Source organism: Arvicola amphibius, chromosome 1, assembly GCF_903992535.2.
Source record: "Arvicola amphibius chromosome 1, mArvAmp1.2, whole genome shotgun sequence".
In the NCBI taxonomy this organism is placed as follows: domain Eukaryota; kingdom Metazoa; phylum Chordata; class Mammalia; order Rodentia; family Cricetidae; genus Arvicola; species Arvicola amphibius.
Genome location: NC_052047.1, coordinates 77,824,405 through 77,850,379, shown reverse-complemented (window position 1 = coordinate 77,850,379; position 25,975 = coordinate 77,824,405).

Sequence of the window (25,975 nt, the reverse complement as noted above, 5' to 3'; positions counted from 1 at the left end):
TCTTTGTCTATCCACACTATAAGAATCTATTAAATAATAAATAAATAAATAAAGTGTTCTGGTTTCTAAAGTAGCAACTTGCCAGATAATACCACCTTCTTTGTGGTTTGCTTAAATTGAACTTCTTTTATTCTGATATTAATTATTCATATTAGCTCTCACATTAAACAATATGCAATATGGTCTTCTATGCTTATATGTATATATGCAATTTACAGAAAAGTTAAATATACTACAGAAGAATTAAGGAGATTTTATAAGGGGGTTGGAAGAAATGAGTCTTTATTGATACAAAAGTGGACACAAACCATCATAGGGAAGGAGATACTTGTGAGGCTTTGATTTTTATGATTGAATGTAAAACCTCAGAATATAGACTCGCTGCAAGGTGAAAGTGTGAAACTAGTCCAGAGCAACTATGTTAGGTTTGGGTCCAAAGTGTAAGAGATGGGTAGGTGGTCATTTAGGCTGCTCTAATACTGAGAGATGGGCGGAATAGAAACCTATGGACAGGTGAGCGTTCCTTGACGAACCATCCTGGAATCACACATGGGGTACTGACACACATCAGGATAAGGCTGGGCCATCACAGGGCTAGTTGTCCACTACATTGTCGGAGCCAGGTTATGGAGTGATACTCTTTCCGTCGTATGGTGTGACAAATAAGCCCTTGGGCCTAATTTACCAATATAATCTTAATATACCCATGTAGAAGGAGAGTGTCCATTCATATCAGTAAATTTACACAATGGCAGCCTTCTACTTCCTGAAATAAGCCATTAATCTGTCTGTTCGACAAATGGTGGTGCTTGTGGGTCCACCAATCTGCACATTTATCCTTCAAACTCAAAATAGTGTTAAAAGTGGCTTGTAAAATGGGATTTCTCCAGCCTGGAGAACAGCTGTTTTACATAATGTAGAATAACTTAGTGAAGTGTAGACTTATTTTAACAATTAATCTTTATACATGGAAAGATTTTTCCCATAACATATGTATTTGCTGATTAGCCTCCTTGATTTTTATTTTATTTTATTATGTTAAAGCTATAAAGGGATTTGGGGTATTTTGTTTTCTTTTGCAGGAGTTTTTGTTTGTTTGCCTAGTTGTTTGTAATTTTGTCTTTTTCACCACTACCTTCCCATGTTAGATGTAGCTCAAGCAGGCATCAAACTCAATATCTATCTCAGGATGACCTTAAAATCCAAATCCTTCTGCTCAACTTCAAAACTACTGATTCCAGAGTATGTACAAATGTGCCTAATGGGGAATGCACTTTAAAGTATTCTTTTAACAGAAAGAACCTAGATATTTAACATCATGTCAGATCAGGAGTTAAGATTTATACACAGTTTATTTTCCTAGAACTCCAAGTAGTTCTGGGTTTCAAAGAGTTCTAGCCTTTAGCGCCCTTCTCAAAACCTGTCTCCGAGTGCTTATTGAGCCTTGTATCCTCCATAATTAGCTTCCTGGTGACTTGTATCCATGTATATACTGTAAAATAAGCATTTGACTTCTGTATGCTAGCTGGAAAAAAATTCTTCATTAGCCCTCCTCCCTAAGGGATCTCAGCCCAGTGTAGGGTACCCCTTATTAGGGGAGTTCAGGTCAAATTTTCAGGAATGCTAGTCATGTTTTCTCTGGAATAGAGCAAGAAAGCAGCGTCACCTTGTTCTCAGTGTCTGAGTAGTTTCTCCTGCATCTTAGCTGCCTTCATTAGTAAACAAATTTAATGCTGTTTCTTCACTCCTATAAAAAGCTGGAGGAAAATCTTAATCTTCCAACATTGATTCCCATTCTGAACAATCCTTTTGTATTCACTCAAGACAAACAATGAATTAATTCAAATAAATAAATAAACAAATAAATGTGACGCCATCCTTTCCAAATGCCTGAGTGATTCAGGTGCAACAGCTTCTGAGGAGAGATGAGATGATGCCTGCCGTAGGAAAGGCACATTTCCCACAAATTCATGAATATCCCTGCAGTGTGTATAATCAGCCAAATTTATTTTGGGAGAAGAAGTTATTAAGTTATTAAGGATCCTCCACTTGACTATGGTACGAAAAGCAACATGGAAAGATAAAGGTCTCTCTCTCTTCTAATGATTATAGTATGGCTTGAGAAACAGACACGGAGAAGTTCAAATGTTTTTAAAATAGCACTTTGTAGGAAGCAGTGCAGCAATCGCTTCTGGGAAAGACAGTGAGGCCAGCTTTCTTCCTTACCTATTCTGAGGCATTCAGAAAATATACTTCTGAAAGTAGTCATTGAAAAGAGACTTCTAGAATAAGCAGAGATTCACTCTTCAAAATTATGCTCCTGGAAGACTTATTTCAGACAAAGAGCTTTGCTCTGCATTCCCACAGCTGCCAGCGTGTTTCAGAGCACAAGACAGATTCCTTCCCAGGAAGTTCCTTCTACAGTCACAGATTTATTCTGGATTTTCAAAACTAGGTATTCTCTGAGGCAAAAAGCAAGATACTTAAAGAAGAACTTCCTTTGTGCCTATTTACTGATGGCTATTTTGTCTTCTCTTCGATTTTTTAGGAAGGCCCTTTGACTCTCTTACTTGGTTACCTTTGATGCTATGAGAGTAAGTGAGAGGTTATTTTCAAAGTAAAGATGGAGTAGACAGAAACAAACAGGAACACAGATTTGTACTCACTCATAAGCGGATACTAGCTGTAAACAAAGAATATTGAGCCTATAGTTTATGGTCCTAGAAAAGCTAAGTAACAAGGTGAACCCTAAGAAAAACATATATAAATCCAGCTGCAAAGTAGAAATACGTAAGAAAGATTTCTTAAAACTTGAAAGAATGACAAGCCAAGTTAAGGTTTAAAGAAAAGACGTAAAAGAACTCTGCGGTTCTAGGAATCTCCCACACAGACTTCTTATTGATTCCTCTTTAAAAACCTTGTTCCAGGGAGGGATTTATGACTGACCCTTGGAAATCTTACCATCTTACAGAGCATACAGAGATACCTCTTGCATTCACGTTATGAATGCAGCAATCCCATGGGCTCATAGGAGCTGAGAGCAGATCCAGCTACCTTGAGTGTAATTCAGCAATGGCACACTAAGCAGTAAAATACACTAAAATTTGAGGTGGATGTTACTTGTTCATATGTCCATCTAACATGTCTTTGAGTCAAGTAAAAAATTAACAAGTTTCAGACATGTTTAACAATTGCATGCTCTGCCAGGAGGAAAGGTAGACAGAATGTTCCACACAATCACTTAGGCCCTATTAATCCTCACTGATGAATAATATTGACCTATAAGCTAAAATAAATCATTTTTACAAAAAGTTTCATTTGTCATGATAGTCATTACAGCAACATAAACAAACCTAGCACAATTATTTTAAGCAATTTACCTGTTAGGAGAAATTTGGGGTGAATATAAGGTGTATCCTATGAGTCAATGAAAATGTCTCTACACATCTGATAGGGTGAGAGTTCTTCTGAAGTTGGTTATATGAAGAGGATGCATTGAGATGTTCTACAAATCATGACTCTGAGTATATAAGCAGGAATATCCATTCACCACAGAGTGCCACAGACTTGGACAAAGACAGGTGCTTTTTCAGATATTGCCATACTCTTTCTATACCCATGAAACATGCATTATGCTAATATATTTACTCATACAGAGTCATACTACAGATAAAAAAATGAAATAAAATAAAATATGTAGTTAATTAAGATACCCTGACTAGAAGTGTTAAGATATATACAAATAAACTTCTAAGACTACATTTCAAGTATAAACCCATGAAGCAAGGAAGCTCTATGGGAGCCTTATATATTCTCAGAAGTTAAGCACGCATTTCAAAATTGGGTGTGAACTAGAGTAAAGTTGATTCTGAAACAACAAAATACCTTCCTGTTTTACTCCATTCTTTTTGTACAGGCTGAAATGATAGGATAAATTATTAACTTTGTTTGAATTCTTATAATAGATAATGAGAGTCATGGAATCTAATAATCTCATGACTAACAAGGAATTAACGTTTTTTAAAAGTCAAGCATTTATGAATATTTTAAGTGTTTCTAAAGAAATATTATATATGTAAAGTCATTCAAAACACATTGTTTTCAGAAATTTTATAAAATTACAATTTCATGTTTTCTGTACGAAAACCAGTAAAGTTCCCAAAACTATTACCAAGAATTACTGGGGAAAAAGTCTTTCATGCTAGTCTAAAACCTACTTATAGCTAAGGAATTTGTGATTTAAAAGCTATATTATTAAAGAAGATATTTTATACAAAAAGACGATTCAATAACTCATCTCAACTTGTTCTCTTAAGCTTCTCCAGTCCATCTTCTGGGAAAGGCAAGAATCTCAGAATACTACTAGAATTAATTTTAATACACATTAAAAGCAATAAAGAGAATACCTGAGTGAAAGGAATGTATGGCTATAGAAGGTTATAGACTTGAAGCTTGTCATTTCCTGATTCAAATACCACTTTCAGCACTTATGATTTCTGTTAACCTAATATTATCAAGCTATAATGGTTGCTATAAAGATTAAGAGGAAGAAAAGTTCACCAGGTCCCTGACAGAAACTGTGGAACTACTGTGCAGTCTTCCTTCCCTTCTTCACCTTCAGATTTTATCAAACACTCTATAAAAACTAAGTAATAATTTTTGTCATACCAATTCTGCTCCATCTCCAGAAATAAAGCTATAAATCTGGTTTATAATTTCATCTAAAATAAAAGGTTAGGAGTTTTTCTGAAATATTCAAAATTATGTTATAAATAATGAAAATATAAGTAAAGGTGTCTTGGACATCTATGTGCAAATATCATGTCTTCCCTAGAGGATTTCATACAAGGATGTCCTATCTCCTGTAATGCCAACAGGAAATGGCGTTCACTGTGGCTGACTTATTTGATTTTATTTTATTATTATTAATATTATTAAAAATTTTCACCTCCTCCCATCCTCCCATTTCCCTCCCTTCTCCCCACTCCCCTCTCCCCTCCCTCTCCAGTCCAAAGAGCAATAAGGGTTCCCTGCCCTGGGGGAAGTCCAAGGTCCTCCCTCCTCCATCCAGGTCTAGGAAGGTGAGCATTCAAACATACTAGGTTCCCACAAAGCCAGCACATGGAGTAGAATCAAAACCCAGTACCATTGTCCTTGGCTTCTCAGTCAGCCCTCCATGTAAGCCATGTTCAGAGAGTCCGGTTTGATCACATGCTCCATCAGACCCACTCCAGCTGGCCTTGGTGAGTTCCCATTAGATTGGCCCCACTGTCACAGTGGGTGGGCGTACCCCTTGCAGCCCTGACTTCCTTGCTTATGTTCTCTCTCCTTCTGCTCCTCATTTGGACCTTGGGAGCTCAGTCCAGTGCTTCAGTGTGGGTCTCTGTCTCTATCTCCATCCATCACCAGATGAAGGTTCTATGGTGGTATACAAGGTATTCATCAGAGTGGCTATAGTATAGGGCCAGTTCAGGCACCCTCTCCTCAGCTGCACTGTCATTAAGACAAAAAGGCAACCTTCTGATTGGGAGAAGATCTTCACCAACCCTGCAACAGACAAAGGTCTGATCTCCAAAATATATAAAGATCTCAAGAAACTAGAATTTAAAATGCTAATTAACACCATTAAAAATGGGGTACTGATCTGAACACAGAATTCTCAACTGAAGAAGTTCAAATGGCCAAAAGACACTTAAGGTCAGGCTCAACCTCCTTAGCGATCAGGGAAATGCAAATCAAAACAACTTTGAGATACCATCTTACACCTGTCAGAATGGCTAAAATAAAAAACACCAATGATAGCCTTTGCTGGAGAGGAATGTGGGTAAGGGGTACACTCATCCATTGCTGGTGGGAATGCAAACTTGTGCAACCACTTTGGAAATCAGTGTAGTTGTTTCTCAGGAAATTCGGGATCAACCTACCCCAGGATCCAGCAATACCACTCTTGGGAATATACCCAAGAGATGCCCTATCATACTACAAAAGCATTTGTTCAACTATGTTCATAGCATCATTATTTGTAATAGCCAGATCCTGGAAACAACCTAGATGCCCTTCAATGGAAGAATGGATAAAGAAAGTGTGGAATATATACACATTAGAGTACTACTCAGCGGTAAAAAACAAGGACAACTTTGCATGCAAATGGATGGAAACAGAAAACACTATTCTGAGTGAGGTAACCCAGACCCAAAATGACGAATTTGGTATGTACTCACTCATTAGTGCATTCTAGCCATAAATGAAGGACATTGAGCCTGTAATTCATGATCCTAGAGAAGCTAAATAGGAAGGTGAACCCGCCCCCCCCAAAAAAAAACATGTAGTTATCCTCCTGGATATTGGAAGTAGACAAGATTTCCAGGCAAAAATGGAGCGCTTGGGGGTGGGGGTGGGATGGGGGTAAGGGGAGATGGGGAGAGAAAAGTGAGAATGGAAGGATGGGGAGAACTTAGGGGAATGGGACAATTGGGATGGAGGAGGAGTGGATATGGGAGCAGGGAAGTATTTATCTTAATTAAGGGAGCCATTTGAGGGTTGGCAAGAGACTGGACTCTAGAGGGGTTCCCAGGTGTCCAAGGAGATATCCCCAGCTTGTTCCTTGAGCAGCTGAGGAGAGGGCGCCTGAACTGGATGACTTATTTTAATATAAGAACCAAAAGAATCTTAGTAGAGAAATTAAATCTGTTATTTTATTATAAATATAGGTGGAAAGACCAGCTTTTATTCTACTTAAATAAAAATGACTATGTGATTGAAACATGATTCATATATGGTCCACTAAATACTTTCATCTAGAAGGTTAATTTAGTGTGCCTTATTTAGAACTGGATTTTCTCAGGAACGTATCTAAAAGGGCATCAAAAGGTACAAATTAATACTAGATGCTACTCGGTTTATAACATGAGATGTGAACGGTAGCTCTAAAATTTTTTCCAAGGCCAAATAATCTATGAGTGCATGGTAAGAATTTTGTGGAATTGGAAGTAACCTCAATATTGAGGCCCTGGGACCTAACTATAAGCATATTTAATTGGAGATAGCAAACAACTTAAAACTAAGCATATATACATTTGATCCCAGCACAAAGGAGGAAGAGGTGAGACGCTCTTGAGATCTGATAGTCCTGGTTTGTTAGTTACTTTTCCCTTGCTGTGATAAAATATCAAGGCCAGAAGCCATGGAGGAAGGCTTATTTGGCTTACTATTCTGGAGGGAAAGTACGTGATGTCAGGGGAGACATGCCTTCAAGTAGTCTGATCAGGAAATGAAGAGATCACAGCTGAACTGCAAATATGAAACAGCAAGGGAACTAGAAGTGGGTCAAGGCTAAAAACTCTCAAAACCCAGCTTCAGGGATGTTTTTTTCTGTATCAAGTCTGCATCTTTGAAAACTGGATAACCTCCCCACACAGCCCAATCAACAAGATATCAGTTGTTCAAACCTGAGTTTTAGGAGAACATTTCTCATTCAAATTAATATACTTGATATTCATTATGGTTTCTAGACTGGCTTCAAACTTGTAACAGTCCTCCTATGCCAATTTTCTCAATGCTGGGATTATAAGTTTGCACTATAATGAATGGTTATTATGCACTTATTATATGTAATATTATACACATTGTTTAACTTATATGTAACATTTACATATTCACGCAAAATACTACTTATAAAATCAACCAAGATATATTTAAAACGCTATTTTAAAAATGTTCAGTTTGTTCCAGTTTTCTGCAATAAAGTGGTATCTAGACATTTAGGATGGCAGAAACCTGTAGGAGTTTTATGAAATTGTGTGACAAAATATTGGGAATGATGTAAATAAAATTCTGACATAAATTATCAAAGCAAATACAAATCTGCAGTGCAAAGAAATATCAAAGGGATATATTATTAATTCAATTATAAAGCATGAATATAAATTTTTAAAATGAAAAATAAAAATAGAATTAAAAATGTCTAACAAATTTAATCAGAAAACACAAAAGGACAAACAATTAAAATATGTAGTTAAGGAAATAGTAAAGATTTCAACTTATTACAAAAATTCTAATAACATATATTGAAAAAAATAAAAATTCTGTATTAAATATTTATAGTCATCTAGATTTTAAAAACTTAAAAATACATAAGTTTATTCATTGTTTTGGCTAGAAGGTGTCATATGTTGCTTTTTATTCTGTTTAATGCCATGACTTAAAACAATTTATAAGGAAGGGATTTATTCAGTCTACAGCTTATAGATCATTTCTTAGGTAAGTCAAGGTAGGAACTCATGACAGAAATCTGGAGGTGAGATATTAAGTTGAGATCATGGAAAAATGCTGCTTATTGGGTTTGCTTTTATATAAACAATAATATATATCGAGAGAGAAAAAGAAAGAGAGGGAAAGAGAGAGAGAGATTTTCTAGGGCCACCCAATAAGGGATGGCACTGTTCACAGTATACAGGGTTCTCCTATGTCACTATTAAAGAAGAAAATGTCCCACAAGCTTGCCTACAGATCAGTTTTATTGATGGCATTCCTCAACCAAGGCACCCTCTTCCCAACTCATACTGGTTTGTATCAAACTGTCTTAAGCTTCTTTTAAGTACAGAGATAATAATTTTCCTTGAAGGGTCTCAAGAGAACACAGCCTTTAATGCTATTGTAAAATATGCTCTTGAAGAGATAAACGTACACTCATTTAGGAAATCAGCTGAATTTGTAGAGTGTATATAATTCCGTCTGAAAATCTAGAAAAATAATTAAAAGCTCTTCTCACAAGGATTGAGTGTCTGGACTAAAGGATTCTCATTGAGGAGGAGCAAAGAAACAAGAGTTCTTTCTGGAATTACCAGCCAGAGAACCGAGAGCATTCCTGAAAGTCCAGCTTTAATTTATTTCTTCCTTAAGTCTGCCTAAACAGTTTCTATCTTGTATTTTTATTATCCGACACTTTCTCAAGAGACAACACCAAGTACTGGTTGGGGAATTGAAAGGTTGATCAATCTGAACTCTTAGAGCTGAGTGGGACTGTGATGTGTGGCAGTTGAAGCATCTCCCAAAGGCTAGATAGGAGTCCCTGAATGTGCATTAGTAATTCCATTTGTATAAAAGCAAATATACAGGGGAAAGGAAGTCTATGGTTGGTGCCTTGCTTCATTGAGAAGATTAGAAAGGAGTCAGAGAGAAGGCATTGGAACCCTTTGAGCAGAGTAAGAGAGTCCATTCTACCAGGAGTGGGGTGGGGGTGGGTTTAAATAAAAGCTTAGCATTGCAGTTTCTTCTAGCTTTTTTTTTTTTTTTTTTTTTTTTTTTTTTTTTTTTTTTTTTTTTTTGGTTGCCAGGACAAACACAAATCAAAACAGTTAAGAGAGGAAAGAACTTATTGGGATTATACTTGAAGGTCACAGTCTATCAATAAAAGAAGTCAGATCAGAAATTCAAGAAGGAACTGGATACAGAAACCATGGAACAAGATTACATGCTGGATCACTTACAGACCCATGAAAAGCTAGTTTTCTTATACATCCCAGGAAAAGCTACTCAGACAGTTATGCTACCTTAAGTGGAATAGGTTAATGCAATCCTCACAGACATACTTGCATGCTAGTCTGATCTATGAAACTCTCCTTCAGAATTCCCTTCTCAGGTAGTTGTAGGCTATGTCCAATTGACTATTAAAGTTAACCAGGAAACAAACCATGGACGGAGAATGGGGAAGCTAGAATAAACGATAGCTGAAATGTTTAGATCAAAGTCATCTAAAGTCCTTCAATAGGCTAACAAAAGTGTCTGTTCGGTAGGTATCTCTTTATTAATTTTTTTCTGACTTCCAAGACTTTGTTCAAGAGTGATAAATCTAAAATTTGTTTTCAAGTACTCTGATAGCTGTTGGAATGGGAACAATCACAGCGTGAGGGCCCTCCTAAGTAGCTTCTAGGGAGAGACGATATTTAGTCATAATTTGAATTTTAGGTTAAAACAAGTGTGGGCATGTTTCTCTCAGTTATGGTCCCCTTTTAATGCTGTAATGTTGAAACTGAGCCAGAATTATGATATGTATATCTGGAAAACACTTGTCTTATCAAGAAAAAGGCTATTATTGAGAGATAGTTGTTAAAATAGCATTTCATGTGAATGTTTCTAATGTCTGTGGAGTGTGATCCCTTAGACTGTTAGAAAATGTCAGTTATCATTTGTCGCAGTTCCCTTTTGGATGTTTCAGGCTATACAGGTAGCCAATATTAATTTTTAATACTGTTAATGCCAGATGATGAAGTGGTCCTCAGGGTCAGTTTAGTTTCACTTAGACATTCTTTTTTCTTAATGTTCTGTCTGCTTTGGATAGGTGATGGCCCTGTTGACCATAGCTTCTCTTGGAAGCATTGGGGACTTTTATCCTCTACACTGATACTTCTCTGTGCAGAATGAACAGAGGTTAGAGTTTACCAGGTATTGTCTCCAAAGCCTCTTTGATCAAGAAAACAGGTGACTCACCTGAGCTGCAGAACTTTTTAAGAATGGGTCCATAGAAGCCGGGCGGTGGTGGCGCACGCCTTTAATCCCAGCACTCGGGAGGCAGAGGCAGGCGGATCTCTGTGAGTTCGAGGCCAGCCTGGTCTACAAGAGCTAGTTCCAGGACAGGCTCCAAAAAAGCTTCAGAGAAACCCTGTCTCGAAAAACCAAAAAAAGAAAAAAAAAAAAAAAAAAAAAAAAGAATGGGTCCATAGAGCCGGGCAGTGGTGGTGCATGCCTTTATTCCCGGCACTCAGAGGCAGATGCAGGTGGATCTCTATGATCTACAAGGAAAGTTCCAGGACAGCCAGGACTGTAAGACAAAGAAACTCTGTCTCAAAAACAAACAAAAACAAAACAAAACAGTTCCATATTTCTCCTTGATCACCTTGAAGAAAGAGGGTCAAAATGCTGTCCATCTTCAACTCCTTCAGTTATTCAGTTAAAAGTACTGTGAGGCTTCAGTTATAGTTCAACACCCAGAAGATAATTTATACCAGTTTGCTACTTCTAACATTTATGTAGTATTTATATAAACTGTGGATAAAAACCCAGGAGCTTCTTAAGAAATCTTGATTAAAAAAAAAAAAGAAAAGAAATCTTGAGTATACACAGGTTTTTGTTCTTTTAACCTAGAACTTGTGCTATTAAGAGCAGATCACTAATTTAAGACATTGTCATTGATTTGAACTTGGACTTTGGATAATTTGGCACCTTGTTTATTCATTTATAAAATTAAGGTCTCAACTTTTTCATGCCTTATGTAACTTATGCAGACTCTTGTGACTTATTCAGCTATTTTAGTTTTGTCTTTTTCTTTGCCACTTTGGAAAAAAAACAAGCTTAATCATATGATAGTCTTGTTATAATGAGATACTAATTTAAATTTTTTCATTCATACATTCTTGCATCTTTAAAAATTCTATACACTGCTTACTTGTTTGTTTTAATTTTATTTTCCTCTTTTGTAATTTTTTATTGTAAGAGATATTATATAAGCATATAGTGTTTTTTGATCCAATCAGTCACCATTCCCACTCCTCTAATTCCTCCATGTGCCTGCACTACCACTTTCCCCTTATAAATACATATGTTATTTTAGGACCCAGTGATTCACTTTAATGCTGCCTGTAAGCCCATAGGTATAGAATCAGCCCCTGGAGCCCAGGTAACCTTTCAGAAACCATATATATATAAAGAAAATTGACTTCTTTCCCCTTAGAAACTAATAATAGCTAATAGTAGGTCTTTGACTTAGTGAGGATCTTCTTCCAATACTGAGATTTTGGCAGATTTGATCTTACGAAGGTTTTGTACTAGATTTCAAGGTAACTTTAACTTCATGTTTGGAGCAGCTCTATGTTGTGAATATTTGATCACACTGTAAAACCCCGAGTGTGTTAATAAATTAAAACTTGGATCAAGGAGTAAAAACAACAATTAGTTGACAGGTATTAGTATGAAGGAACCAGGCTATTGATAGAGAAACACATATGAAAGAGCAGGGAGGGACTTTCTTGGTCTTTTTTGATTTGTGACAGCTAGAGAAATGCTCTTTTTCTGTGTCTCTGACCAAAAATGTAGATGAGCTGATTGCTTTTTAGTCTCTCTGAGATAACCGGCCTTTACCCTTACAACTGACTCTCAAGTCTTTATTGGTAATAAGAACTATAGAGACTAATTTTAAAAATAGGTTTGGCATCTAATGCAGGACAAAAGAAATATGTCAGCCAGACTGGTGGTTTTTGTCTCCACTACTCCTCCCAGTGCCTGCTGCGACACCCTGAGAGGCTTCTCCCACCATGATCCCTCTGTAGCTGCTCCATGGATTTTTTTTTCCATCTGAGGTCACCTGGTAGTTGCATCCCTGTCAAAAACTGCAAAATAGCCGGGCGGTGGTAGCGCACGTCTTTAATCCCAGCACTCGGGAGGCAGAGGCAGGCGGATCTCTGTGAATTCGAGACCAGCCTGGTCTACAAGAGCTAGCTCCAGGACAGGCTCTAAAGCTGCAGAGAAACCCTGTCTCGAAAAACCAAAAAAAAAAAAAAAAAAAAAAAAAAAAAAAAAAAAAAAAAAAAAAAAAAAAAAAAAAAAAAAAAAAAACCAAAAAAACAAAAAAAAAAAAAAAAAAAACCAAAAAAACAAAAAAAAAAAAAAAAAAAAAACCAAAAAAACAAAAACAAAAACAAAAAAAAACCAAAAAAACCCTGCAAAATACCTACTGACAGTGCCTGTTTAGGCTTCTGCCACTGCTGCTGCCGCCAAGTACCCGGGCCCCAAGTGCCTCACAGTCCCATCACCTAGGATGTATTATGGATGAAGTTAATCAATATTAAAAAAGAAAATTCCACATTAAAAGTGTAAAATACCACAATGTAGAGAGTCAAAACTCTATATAGTGCTACTATGGATGGATTGCCAATGAAAAAATAAATGAAGGAATAACTGACTTAGCAAGGAGTGATATCATTCCAATTATAATTATATTAGTTTGGAAATTCATATTTTATCTAAAAAATGTGACAAACATGAAAATTTTGCTGATATGATACAAGCCTTAGAAGGACTCACTATTGATAAGACAAAATCGTAGAAAGATTTCCTTATGATAAGACATATCCTTTAGAAAGATTCACAGCCTTAGAAAGATTTGCTAATGAAAGTAAGACAAATATTTAGATACACACAGGAATTTAGAAAAGAACCTACTATGCCACTGCATGATGAACTTGAAGAGAGGTGATCCAAGATTATTAGAAAACCAACCTTAGTTTATCCAGTTACCATACAACAATGACCAGCAGACAAGAGGCACCCCTAAAATTAAGCAGAAGTTAAATGAAATACTACAGAAATATTAGATTTGAGGAGATTTAAGGAAGCAATAGTTTATGGTATGCATTCAGTTAATGTGAAGCCGATGTTAAATTCATGTGCAACTCAGAATAGAATTATTCCCTGAGACCAGAAAGAGTTGTTAGCTACAGCAATATGGAACGATGATCCTCATTTGCAATGGGGGACAGAGGAATCTAGGGACATAAAATAATGAAATAGTGCTAGAAGTCATTAATATTTCCCAAGATCAGCTTCTAGATGAAGGCCAGAATGTTGAATTGCAAAGACAGTGAGAATATGTTGATCATACCTTGGCCCTATACAGTTTGGCAGCCTTAAATGATTTGGATAAGGTTGAATAATCAGGAAAGAGTTTTAAGTCATTTATTAAAATTATACAAGACTGCAAAGCAGCCTTAAATGTTTGGGATAAGGTTGAATAATCAGGAAACAGTTCTAAATCATTTATTAAAATTAAGCAAGGCCCCAAAGCATCCTTCACTGATATTTTACAAAGAATGACTTCACCTGTACATAGTTTAGTATCAGATTGGAAGTAAAAAAAAAAAAATTCAATTTAATGTTTGCAGATCAACTAGGGACAGATAAGCTAACTCTCTGGTATTGGTAAATGCATTAGGGTATCTCAGTGCTTAATGCCAAATTTGGTTCAATCATTTACTGTTAGCAATGGGGGAAATCTTTACAGAGCACTTAAAAGAGTTAATGCATGTTATTTAAAGTCATACTACTCTGGATGACATAATAGCTTTCCTATAAAAGGAAAAATTTCAGGAGAGACCACTGAACAAGTATTTTTAAAAACTTTTATAAATGATCAAAGACCAAAAATACAAATAAATAGCTTTCTGATTGAAGGTATACTAGACACAGGCACAGATGTAACAATAATTTCAACAAAATCTTGGCATCCAGGTTGACCTCTTGAAGAGATAAATACTCAGCTTCTAGGAATTGAAGCTTTATCTCAAACAAAACCAAGTATATTGTGTGTCAAGTATATAGGGCCAGAAGGACAGGTACAGAAATTAAAACTGTCTATTGCTAAAATAGCAGTGAGTTAATGGGAATATGATTACTTCCAGCAATGAAAAATTCAAATAAGCAATCCTCAATTCTTAGAAACAAATGGTGAGCTAAAGTATGCTTCTGAGAAAAACATTAAAAGTTTTTATTGAGAACAGTCACTAACCATTCAGGTTGTACATAAGCAGGGCATAAGATCTAGTAATCTTTCAAGGAAACCAGCATGCCTACTTTTAAAATGGTTAACTGACAAACTTGTGTAAAGAAAAAAATGGCTTTTGACATCAAAAAAAAAATGTAGAAACTAGAACAGCTGATACAGGAGAAACTAAATGCTCAACATATTGAAGAACCTGACAGTCCTTGGAATTCTCCTGTATTTAACATTAAAAAAGCATTTGTAAAATGGAGAATGTTATTAGATTTTATAGCAATAAATAAGGTAATTTAGCCAACGGGCTATAGAAAGCCTGGAATTCCCTTGCCTCTCTATTTTCTAAAGGAAAAATCTATTGTAGTGATTGATTTTAAAAATACTGCCTTTTTACTATGCCTTTATAAGAACAGAAGAGAGAAAATATTGTCTTCACAGTGCCTATTTTAAATAATTTCCAGCCTGTTAAAAGTACCACTGGAATATTCATCTAAAAGAAATATTAAATTTCCTACCTTGTGTCAGTATTTTGTATAACAGTCATTAGAAATAAGTAAACAGTTTCCTCAATCTAAAATTAACCATTGTATGGATGATAACTGACCAGTTGATTCAGTTGCAGGTACCTTAGGAAAAAATGATAAAATAAAAGAATTTTTCTTTGCTGGGGATAACACATTGTTCCCAAATAAATACAAAGATAAGATTTTATTAATTACTTAGAATATAAGATAGCTTAAAAAAATTCAACCACAAAAAATCAGGAGAAATCAATTACAACATCTTAATGCATTCCAAAAATAGCTGGGAGATATTAATTTGTTTAAACTCACAATAGGATTAGTCACTCAAGAGCTCCATAATTTACTTCAAATTTTACAAGGTGATAAGGACTTAAATAGTCTCAGCTGAGACTGAAGGAGATTTGGCTCTGATAGAAAATGAATTGCAGAATGTACATATGGATAGGCTAGATACAGAACTTGATTGTATCCTATTCATTATACCTTCTACTCATTCCCTTATAGGAATTTTTTATTATTTTTTGAGACAAGGTTTTTCTGTGGATTTGGAGTCTGTCCTGGAACTAACTCTTGTAGACTAAAATAGTCTTGAACTTACAGATGTCTGCCTACCTCTGCCTCCTGAGGGCTGGTATTAAAGGCATGCACCACCATTGCCTGGCTATCTCTTCTTACAGAAATTCTTATTGAGCAAGAAGAAAATATGTAGAATGGATATTTTACCACATAAACAGGGTTTAAAAAATTAAAGACCTATCTAGAATGTATTTCTGAATTGCTTCCAAATGAAAAGTTGAGAATTTATCAATTAACAGGAATAAATCCAGGAGAAAAGTTGGTACCCTTTTTTATTGCTGAAATTCTTATTAAGGGCAGAAAATGAACACTGGTAAAAATCTTGCAGTAATTTTTTGGGAGAGATTAGCAACAAACATTTCTAAACTGAGAAATTTCAGTTTATAAAAAGAACTAATTGGATTCTCCCTCATATCATAAAAGGAGCAACAGTTTCTGGAGCCCCTACATTATATACTGATGCAAATATTCAGAAAAAAATAAGAGACTCAAAACCCTTATGATTCAATTCAAAATCAGAATTATATGCTAGTTTCATGACATTATTAGATTTTTCTAAAGGCTCTTAATATAGTTATGAACTCTCAATATGTATAAGGAATTCTTTTGTATATTGAAACTGCTGCTTTTTCTAAATGATTTACAATTAACTTTGTTATTTACTCAGATACAAGTAATCATCAAAACAATCATCCATTTTATCTAACACCTATCAAATCCCATATGGATCTAAGAGGCTCTGTGGTACAAGACAACAAAGTAATCAATTAGCTGTTAATAAGGAATGTCCCAAAAGCTTTGAAATTTCATAATAAATTCCATGTTAGTAGCAAAGATTTGGAAAAGTTGTGGATCTCCCTACGCCCAGGGACCATTGGCATTGTTCTGTAAGGAAGTAGCAAGCAAAAGCAGGGAACAGTGTTCAGATGGCTATAAAAGAAATCGATTTTCAGGAGACTGTTTTAGTGTTATAGCTCAGCTCTAGACCTCAGTAAGAAGACATCTAGAAGATGGGAACAGTAGCTGTGGCATCACCTAATTTGCATTTGTTAGCCTGTTCTGTCATACCTCTGGGAGAATAAAACCCAATTATCATAAGGGCATCAGGGGAAGAATGCAGGTATCTGTGTCAAAGGTCTCACTGGAGGTAGCACAGGCATCTAGGATTAGTAAGAGTTTACAGACAAAGTTATGTTTCCAAGTCTGGAAATACTATCCAGGTAGATAGGGAGTCCTTCTGGAAAGGGAGTCCTCCATTTTATGTTGAGTTCAGAGCCTTTTCTGGACATGGTGGACTGCAACTTTAAGTGTAGGGTATTCCAACAGAAAGATTTTTTTTCCATCCCTTAAAAACAAAACAAAGAAATTATAAGGATATGTCCTACTTGTTCTTTGTATAACCAAACTCCATTGTCCGCAGGATATAACCCAAAAGATATTTAATGAAATAGATTTGGCAAATACATGTGCTTCATTTTGCAGAATTTGGGAAATTAAATATGTGTGCCATACTGTAGATGTTTATTCAGCATTTAAATGGGAAACTGCTTTAAGTTCTGAAAAGTCTGATTCTGTAATTACACATTTATTAAAAGCCATGGTAATTATGCAGATACCTGTACAAATGCAGACTGACAATATTCTAGCATATGTCTCTAGTAAAATGAAACATTTTTTGTAAATTATAATATGAAGTGTAATTCAGGTTTAATACACAATTCTATAGGACAAGCAATTATAGAAAGACCAATTTGTACTTTAAAAGATATGCTTAATAAGCAGAGAGGGCTAATAAAGATCCGGAGAGATAGATTATATGATTCTTTATTAAACTTTAAAAATTTTAAATGCCAATCAAAAAGAAAAAAATGGCTGCAGGGAGACACTGGATAGTAGAATAAACTGCTAAATTAAATGAATCTATATGTTATAAAGATGTGTTGACCTCAAAATGGAAACCAAGTTATGTGTTACAATGGGGAAGAGGTTTTGCTTTTATTTCTATAGAAGATTAAAAAAAAGCTATGTATACCATCAAGGTTGATAAGGATTAGATTGAAAAGGAGAGACTTTCTGATTAAGGAGAAACAATCATTCATCATCAAGCAGCATGGCCATCCAATCCAAATTAACTTATGAGATTAACAAATGCCTTTCATTTGATTAGGTATGAAAGAAAATTAACTCCTTAAAGTTAGAGTTAGGGCAGGGTATTGTTTTGTCCTTTCAGGGGAATAAAGGTCTCAAACTAATGAAATCTGGAGATCACTAGACAAATGAAAAATCCGAAGAAGGACAAATAATGAAAAGAAAATGTCTCAAGAAAAAAAGTAAATTGGCCTAATAGTTTAATCTACCCCACTGACCTCAACAAACAATGTTGCTTTTGCTTTTTTGTGGTACCAATTCAATTAAAATTCAAAGGTGACTTTAAGTTAGCATGTGGCTGTCTCCTTCTCTAAACCCAAGCAGGCCTGTTTTAGGAAAATCCAAAGTTTCTGTCTCATGTCAGAAGTGGCACCTGGTTTAGGTCTCACACTGGGTTTCTAAGTGGTTTATGTGCTTCCTCTAGAGCTGACTGTGGGCTTCTGCAACTACTTCACATAAGCCTTCTAGGTCCAGTTATGTCATTGTGCTAGTTCTCTTTGTCATCTGCCAGACTGGAGAAACTTTAAGTCTCTTTTAGAATCCAGTAGATATGTGAAGTAAAATCATTCTTAAAATCAGAGGAACCCATCAGAGCGGTCTGGTATTACTTCCTTCAGCTCATAAAGAAAATACCTTGATCTTATTACATGGAAACGGAGACACTTAGAACACATTTTAAATAACCAAACTATGCATGCTTGTTTTCCATTGTTGTTGTCTCTCTCTTTTGCACATTAGTAAGGTTAGCATGTAGATGGTAGAAGACAGCACAAGGGCACAGGACAAAACACAGTGTAGGTCCTTGCCATTCTAACTGTTCTGAAACTATTGTATCTGCTCTCCTCCTCCCCCAAACTTGATCTCTGATCGCCTCTGCTCCAAAGGGAACTTCAGCAGTAAGATGAAGAAGAATCTTCTGCACGGGGAGAGATTTACTTCTATTTACTTCTCACTAGGTAGCCATCTGTCAGTCAGTAATATATGGAAAACCAACCCAAGAGAGAAAGAAAAGTGTGCTCATACTCCCAAGGAAGAGACGGTACAGAAGAATAGCAAAGAAAGTTTTGCTCTTCTCCCAGGAATATACAGCAATAAAGCCTGATGCTTAGGGAACTGACAGTAAGAAGGACAGAGCCAGTCTTGCACTTGAAACCTGGGGGTTTGAACCAGTAGAGCCCAGGATCCTGGAATATGGACATCTCTTTTGTCCAAAAGAAATAAACTTCTTTAGAGTCCCACCTGGGTCATCATATTATATCATAAATTTCAGACAGTCCTACCTGGCATGGCACATGTTTCTGGGAAATTAGTGTTTGACACTATTCCAGAATATTCAGCCATTCTTCTAACTGTCATCCAGTTTATGCTCAAGTGAATAAGCTGCAACCACTGTCCTACGTGAGCTCTTTCTGTGTGTTTTCTTTCATTCTTCTTACCAATTGAGTTTGGAGCTGTTGTTGTTGTTGGTGGTGGTGGTGGTAATAGTGGTGGTGGTGGTGATGGTGTGTGTGTGTCTGTATGTGTGTCTGTGTGTGCACTATCTGCATGTAGGGAGTAGGAGGCAAAATTAGTTTGTCAATCAGACAGGTTTCTTTTTTTTCAGAGGAGATATGGATCTCACTGCTTAGTTTAACTGGCCATTAAGAACCATTGATCCATTTCTCTTTGCTCCCCAGAAACATACTCCTAAGTGTGCATCAGTATGCCTGGCTTTGGCACGTGGGTACTAATTGTTGAATTCAAGTCCTGTTAGTTATGCACCAAGGAATATGTTCTCATACCAGCCATTGTTGCTATATTTTAATATTTAATAGATGGCCTAAAATTTTTAAATGATGTGCCACTTTATGTTTTATCAACAGTATTTGATAGATAAAGTTGCTCAGGATACATGCCAATATTTAAAAGTTAGTCTATTTTGGTCATTCTGACTTGAACTTTCAAAAGAATGTACCACGCCTGATCATAAGGCTCAGTCTTCTTGAGTCACAGATTGTGACCTCACATGGTTCCGAAACCCTGAACGCAGTGCTGCAACCACAGGTTCTGAGGAGTTTTCTAAAGTGGAGCTTCATATGGGTGTTAATTCAATATGGGTGTCCCCAATTACTATGGGTGTTTCTATGAGTGTGTTGACAAGCAAGATTAATCTTAATTGGATACTGATGAATCAAATCCTCTTTCTGATATAAGTGAGTCTCTTTCATAAAGGCTCAAATCTAAATGGAAAAAATAAACAAAAACCTGATCCTCCGACTGAAAAATAATTTCCTTTGCCTCACTACCCTCAAGCTGAGTCACAGACTTTTATTGCCTTCAGACTCAGACACAGCATCAGACCTTTCTGGCTGTAAAGCCAGGCAGCATTCAGAATGGAAGTTACCCTGTCAGCTCCCCTCAGCTCCCGAGACTCCTGCCACCTCATTTTCAGTGGTAGAATTCCTGAAAGCTTAAAATCACTTTACCAAACCCCACCTCCCTCTCTTCTCTGTCTCTCTGTCTCTGTCTCTGTCTCTCTGTCTCTGTCTCTCTCTCTGTCTCTCTCTCTCTCTCTCTCTCTCTCTCTCTCTCTCTCTCTCTCTCTCTCTCCCCACATGATATAATGACATGAAGGATTATATTCTTAGGAAATCATAGGAAATTTTGTGGTTACCACAGTCTGCAAATATTAACTCTCCTGTGATTTAAAATGGCATGGTTCATGCACCTAGTCCATGCATATTCTTTAATGTCTGCTACAGTATAAATGCTTGGAAAAATATTTGCTGTATTTGTTGTTGAGAGACAAGGAAAACTATATACATTTCTGTTTTGAATATGTTTATCTATAAATTTTCAATTTTCCAGTGGATAATCAATCGATATAAAGCTCAATTATAGATGTATACATACATAGGTGCACACCCATAGGCATACAAGGGTTTTCATACCCCCCATGCACAGGACAGCACATCTTTTCGCTGTTGTCTTTGGAGACTTCTAGCTGGTATTACACTACTGTGAGTAATGCTGTCTATTTATAATGGATATTGACACAAAGAGCATGAGTAATGATAATATTGAAAAAAGCAAACTTTTTTTTTCTTTGAAAAAAAGAGCACTAATTATAAAGCAAAGTTAGCATAGTCAAGACTTAGAAATTCAAGGTCTTTGAGAATCTGTGAATATATCCCCCCCCACCTCCCTCCTTGGCTCTTGGTAAAGAAATCAAAACAACCATTCACAGAATGTGTTTGTCATCCCAGCTGTATTTGCGGGATTCTTTTTTTTTTTTAAACCACAGAATGGCTTCCTCTCTTACACAGGCTTCTTCCCAGCAATAGCTCTGAATCCTTTGAAAGGACAGCTGATTAGGTGCACAGCTGTGCGCAGGCTCAGCTCTACCCTCCTCCTCTGGGGTTACTTGTCCCTTTTGTCCCTCACTGCCTCTCAGCCTGGCCCTCTGTTTGTGAAACTGACTATGTTGTCCTACCTTGGTAGTTTTGTCTTTCCCACTGCTCTTGAGATTTTTATAGTGGGTAAATATCTGACCTTCTTCACATCTGAGTCCTCAGTGCCTCTCCACTCCACAATATGTCTGGCAGATTGTGCCTGTGGAGTGGATGCAAGAAAAAAAACACTGCAAGAATGATGCCCAATATGATTTTCGTCGGGGGAATAAATTGTGTCTTCAGAAAGCCACTCTCTCAGGTCTGTATTAAGCCTCTATCCAAAGTCTGCTCCACCAATACTGGTTTCCTTGTGTCCTTTTTCTGGGTTGCTCATTTGCCTGCTCATCTTTCCAGCAGCTTTGGTGAGTTAAATCCTTAAGGCCTCCTCAGTCGATGAGTCAGGATCTGAGGGTCCAGTATTGGGCATGATGGGCCGGGGGTACTCAAACACAAAGTCCAACCTGAAGAGCCATATAGATGCGTGGCTGAGAATCTCCGTGAGGGACACCTCTCTCTGCAGAAGCTCCGAGGCCAGGTTCTCGTAGACAATATAAGCGATGCGGAAAATAATCTTGTATGGAAGATTGTAGAGAATGTTCTTTACCCTCTCCAGGAAGCTCATGTGGTCTGAATTCCTTGTGAATAACCTTGGAACATATGAGGGAGGGCTTGGAGCCTGGGCAGACTCAAATTCAATGTCCGAAGGAATAAAGCGCAGAAGAAACACAGCAGGAATATTCAAAAATTTCGCCAGCAGTGCCCCACAGGGATACACAGGGTCTGTTAACACGACTAATAAAATAATAAAAAAAAAAAGAATGATGGCACCCAATTCCAAGTATACAGTCTATAGCTAATCAGTCTGTTTGAGGAATGCATGAAATTTGGAATGAAACAAATGTATTACTAACTAAATTGAGACAAAGATGGTATTACTGCTCAGATTTAAAACTTAAAGTATTTCAGAATGGCACAGTTACTATAATCTTTAACTCTAGTAGAAAATATTTCTAGTTTTTACAATTTACTACCTTCATTGGAATATTGGAGTTATCAAAATGATGAAACTTAAATCACTGAGGATAAGCTCTTGAAAATACTTCAATGATAGCAATTATTATCTGGTATTTTAACTATATTTTATTACATGTAATATTTTCAATTGGCTCTCTCCTAGCTATACATATTCCTGCCTACTTGGGTGAGGTTGAAAGTTAAGATCTGTGAATCTACATGCTTCTATGTGCACTGAGGGTATTAAACTTCAACAAACATCACATTAAACAGTGTTTTACAGCTTGTGATTTGTAATGTGAAAATGCCTTCATTAGAAGAGAGGTGAGACAGGAGGGCCCGAATGTGACAAGAGCAGTTCTTAATGTGCTCTAGATGAATTGCTGCATTGTAAAAATACAGTGGGAGCCTTTAAGAAAGTCTCACCTTAGCAGCTCTGCATTGGCAATGTACTGGACACATGACAGGGAGCAATGGCCCCCACAGAGCATGCATCTTCATCTTCCATGCCTCTTAATTTCCATCTGGTTGATTAGGAGCCATGTAATTAATTTCAGCCATCACGCATGCTTAATACTTCCCAAGGAAATGTTTCATGATGTAGAATTCCTAATAACTATCATTACCTCATAGAAACTCTGGTATGCCTTATAAATCTCCTACCCATGCATTGAAGTTCCCTGTACATCATTAAGGATGCTTAAGAGGCTAGTTTCTCTTGTTCTGTGCAATAAACAAAGATTTGATAGATCATAATTAGAAACTCAGAAGACAAAAATAAGCACCTGATTTGAATGTTAAGGTGTATATCTGGGGACAGATTTTAGGCATCCACTGGTAAAGTTTGACCCTTGAGTCACATAATAAGACTTTTAAGTGGCCATGCAATACACACTCTAATGTCTTAGTTCTTCATCTGGGCACTGAGTAACTAAGAAGCAGCTTTCTAAGTGTTTTTCACTCTGGATTCCACCTGAAGTGCTATTACTTCATGCCCCAGAGTCTATTTGCAACTGCCACCACTTCTAAAAGGCTTTTAAACATTTGTACATAAATTTAGCTGCTGGTTATAAAATAGGCCCCACCTGAAAGTTCAAGAAAATTTTGATTCTATTCATTCAATGCCAAAGGCCACTCAAACACATTATAAGAAGGGACTGGACTAGTCTAGTAGAAGGTATTCTGCTTCAGAAGCCCACACCTGCCTTTCTTCATACTAGAACCTTCTAAGGCACTCCCCTCACATTTCTAATGTGCTACCTTTTATTTTACACCAGGTTAAGCCTAGCGTAGAGACTTTCATGTAAATTTACAAAGGTCTGCTATCTCCTAATTTCCCTACATTTCCCTGTAGTTTTTGTTGTCATTGTTGTTTGTTTGATTTTTATGTATTCAATCTTCAATCTCCACCCGGTCCAAACTGGTGCCTGTGGTTGACTTTGCTTGCATTGGTTCTTGGCCATCATTGTAGTTTCATATGATGTACCTATAAACCAGGCACTTCAATAAGTTTTCATGGACTTGTTGACTAAGTGAACACCTAGTAAATATTTTAAGAAATTTATGCATTAGAGCTTGAGTGTTCTTAACTAGAAAATTCAAAACCTGATTATTACAAACTTAAAATATTGGAGTGTCAGAATGATATCACAGATAGAAATTTTCACACATGATCAGTAGGAGTACTCAAATCAGAGACAAACTAACAGTACAGAATAAAGTTACTTTTAGGCTCTGCTAACAATAAAATTTATGTAAAATATATAAATGTCTTTCAGCAAGAGAAATATATGACATAAAACCATATCTGGTCTAAGGAATTTTATTAATTCATAGAAGAGTACAGTTAATGCATTTTGATGTATTTTACTCCCTACTTACTCTATCTTCTCCTAGAACTGCACTTAACTCCAGCAACCTCATGTATTTGTATTTAAAAAAAAGTCCAATTGGTGCTGCCTGTATACTCCTGAGTATGGGGGCATCCAATGGAGGATAGTCAACATACCAAGAACAATACCCTTAAATAAAACTGTACTCTCAGAAGTAATCAATTGTTAATAGGTTCCATAAGACAGACACTGGAGTTCATGTGATCTTATCCATTCTCGTAGGGCAACTGTCTCTCACACCAAGTAAATACACACACACACACACACACACACTTTTACAAGCTGTATATTCAACTTATACAATAGTAAGTATCCATATAGCCTTCTTAAAGTTTCTTGGAGCTATTCCTCTTCCCACCCTGCCATCCTCTTCCCAATTAGTATACCCACAGCTAGGCTATTTTCCCTTCATGTTATCTACATTTGATAACCCATCCTTTAACAGCTTTATGCCTCCTTCAAATGGCCTCTTTGTAGATTCCTACAGTCTACAAATACTACAAGTTAAACATACATATCTAATGAATGATTGCTAGGGCCCACATATAGATGTGAATATGTGGCAGTTGCCTTTTTGAGTCTGTTTATTGGATTCATTATAATTTTTTCCAATTTCATCCATTTACTATAATTCTGGCAGTTTCATATAACATTAGAGATTATTACAATGTTGTATATAGGCACTATATTTTCATTTTCTATTCATCTATTGGTTGATGGAGGATGGTCATCTGTCTATGTGTTACTTTCATTGGTTAATAAAGAAACTTCCTTGGCCCTTTAATAGGACAGAAAATTAGGTAGGCAGAGTAGACAGAACAGAATTGTGGGAGAAAGATAGCAGAGTCAGGCAGACGTCTCAGGCAGTCGCCATGCTTCTCCTCTCCGAGACAGAAGCAGGTTAAGATCTCTCCTGGTAAGCCACCCCTCATGGTGCTACACAGATTACTAAATATGGGTTAAAGCAAGATGGGAGAATTAGCCAATAAGAGGCTGAAACTAATGGGCCAGGCATTGTTTAAAAGAATACAGTTTCCATGTATTATTTTGGGTAAAGCTAGCCAGGTGGCAGGGCACAGCCTACTGTCCTTCTACAATTGGTGGATAAATAGGCTGCATATATTTACTTGCCTTTATTTTATTCAGCAGATTATTTTTATTACTTTATAAATAATAACAATCAAAATTTCCACTTCCTCCCCTCCTCCCACTTCCGTCCTACTCCCCCACTTATCTTCCCTCCCTCCACCTCCAGTCCTAAGAAAGGGCAAGGTACCCTGCCCTGTGGGAAGGTGGGAAGTCCAAGGCCTTCCCCCTCCATCCAGGCTTAGGAAGGTATGCATCCAAATAGAATAGGTTCCCAAAAAGCCAGTACATGCAGCAGAGACAAATTTCAGTGCCATTATCATTGGCTTCTCGGTCTGCCCCAATTGTCCACCACATTCATAGGTTCCAGTTTGATCCCATGCTCGTTCAGTCCCAGTCCAGCTAGATTTGGTGAGCTTCCATTAGCTTAGGCACACTGTCACAGTGGGAGGACCAACCCCTCGTGGTCCTCCTTGCTCATATTCTTCCTCCTTCCACTCGTCGGAGCTAAGTCCAGTGTTCCAGTGTGGGTCTCTGTCTCTATCTCCGTCTGTTGTGGGACGAAGGTTCTATGGTGATATTCAGGACAGTCTTCAGTCTGACTATCAGTTCAGGCAGTCTCTCCTCCACTGCACAGAGTCCTAGCTGAGGACATCTCGGTGGACTCCTGGGAACCCCTCTAGAGCCAAGCCTCTTGCCAAACACAAAATGGCTCCCTTAATTAAGATATCTTCTTTCCTGCTTCCATATCTGCCCTTC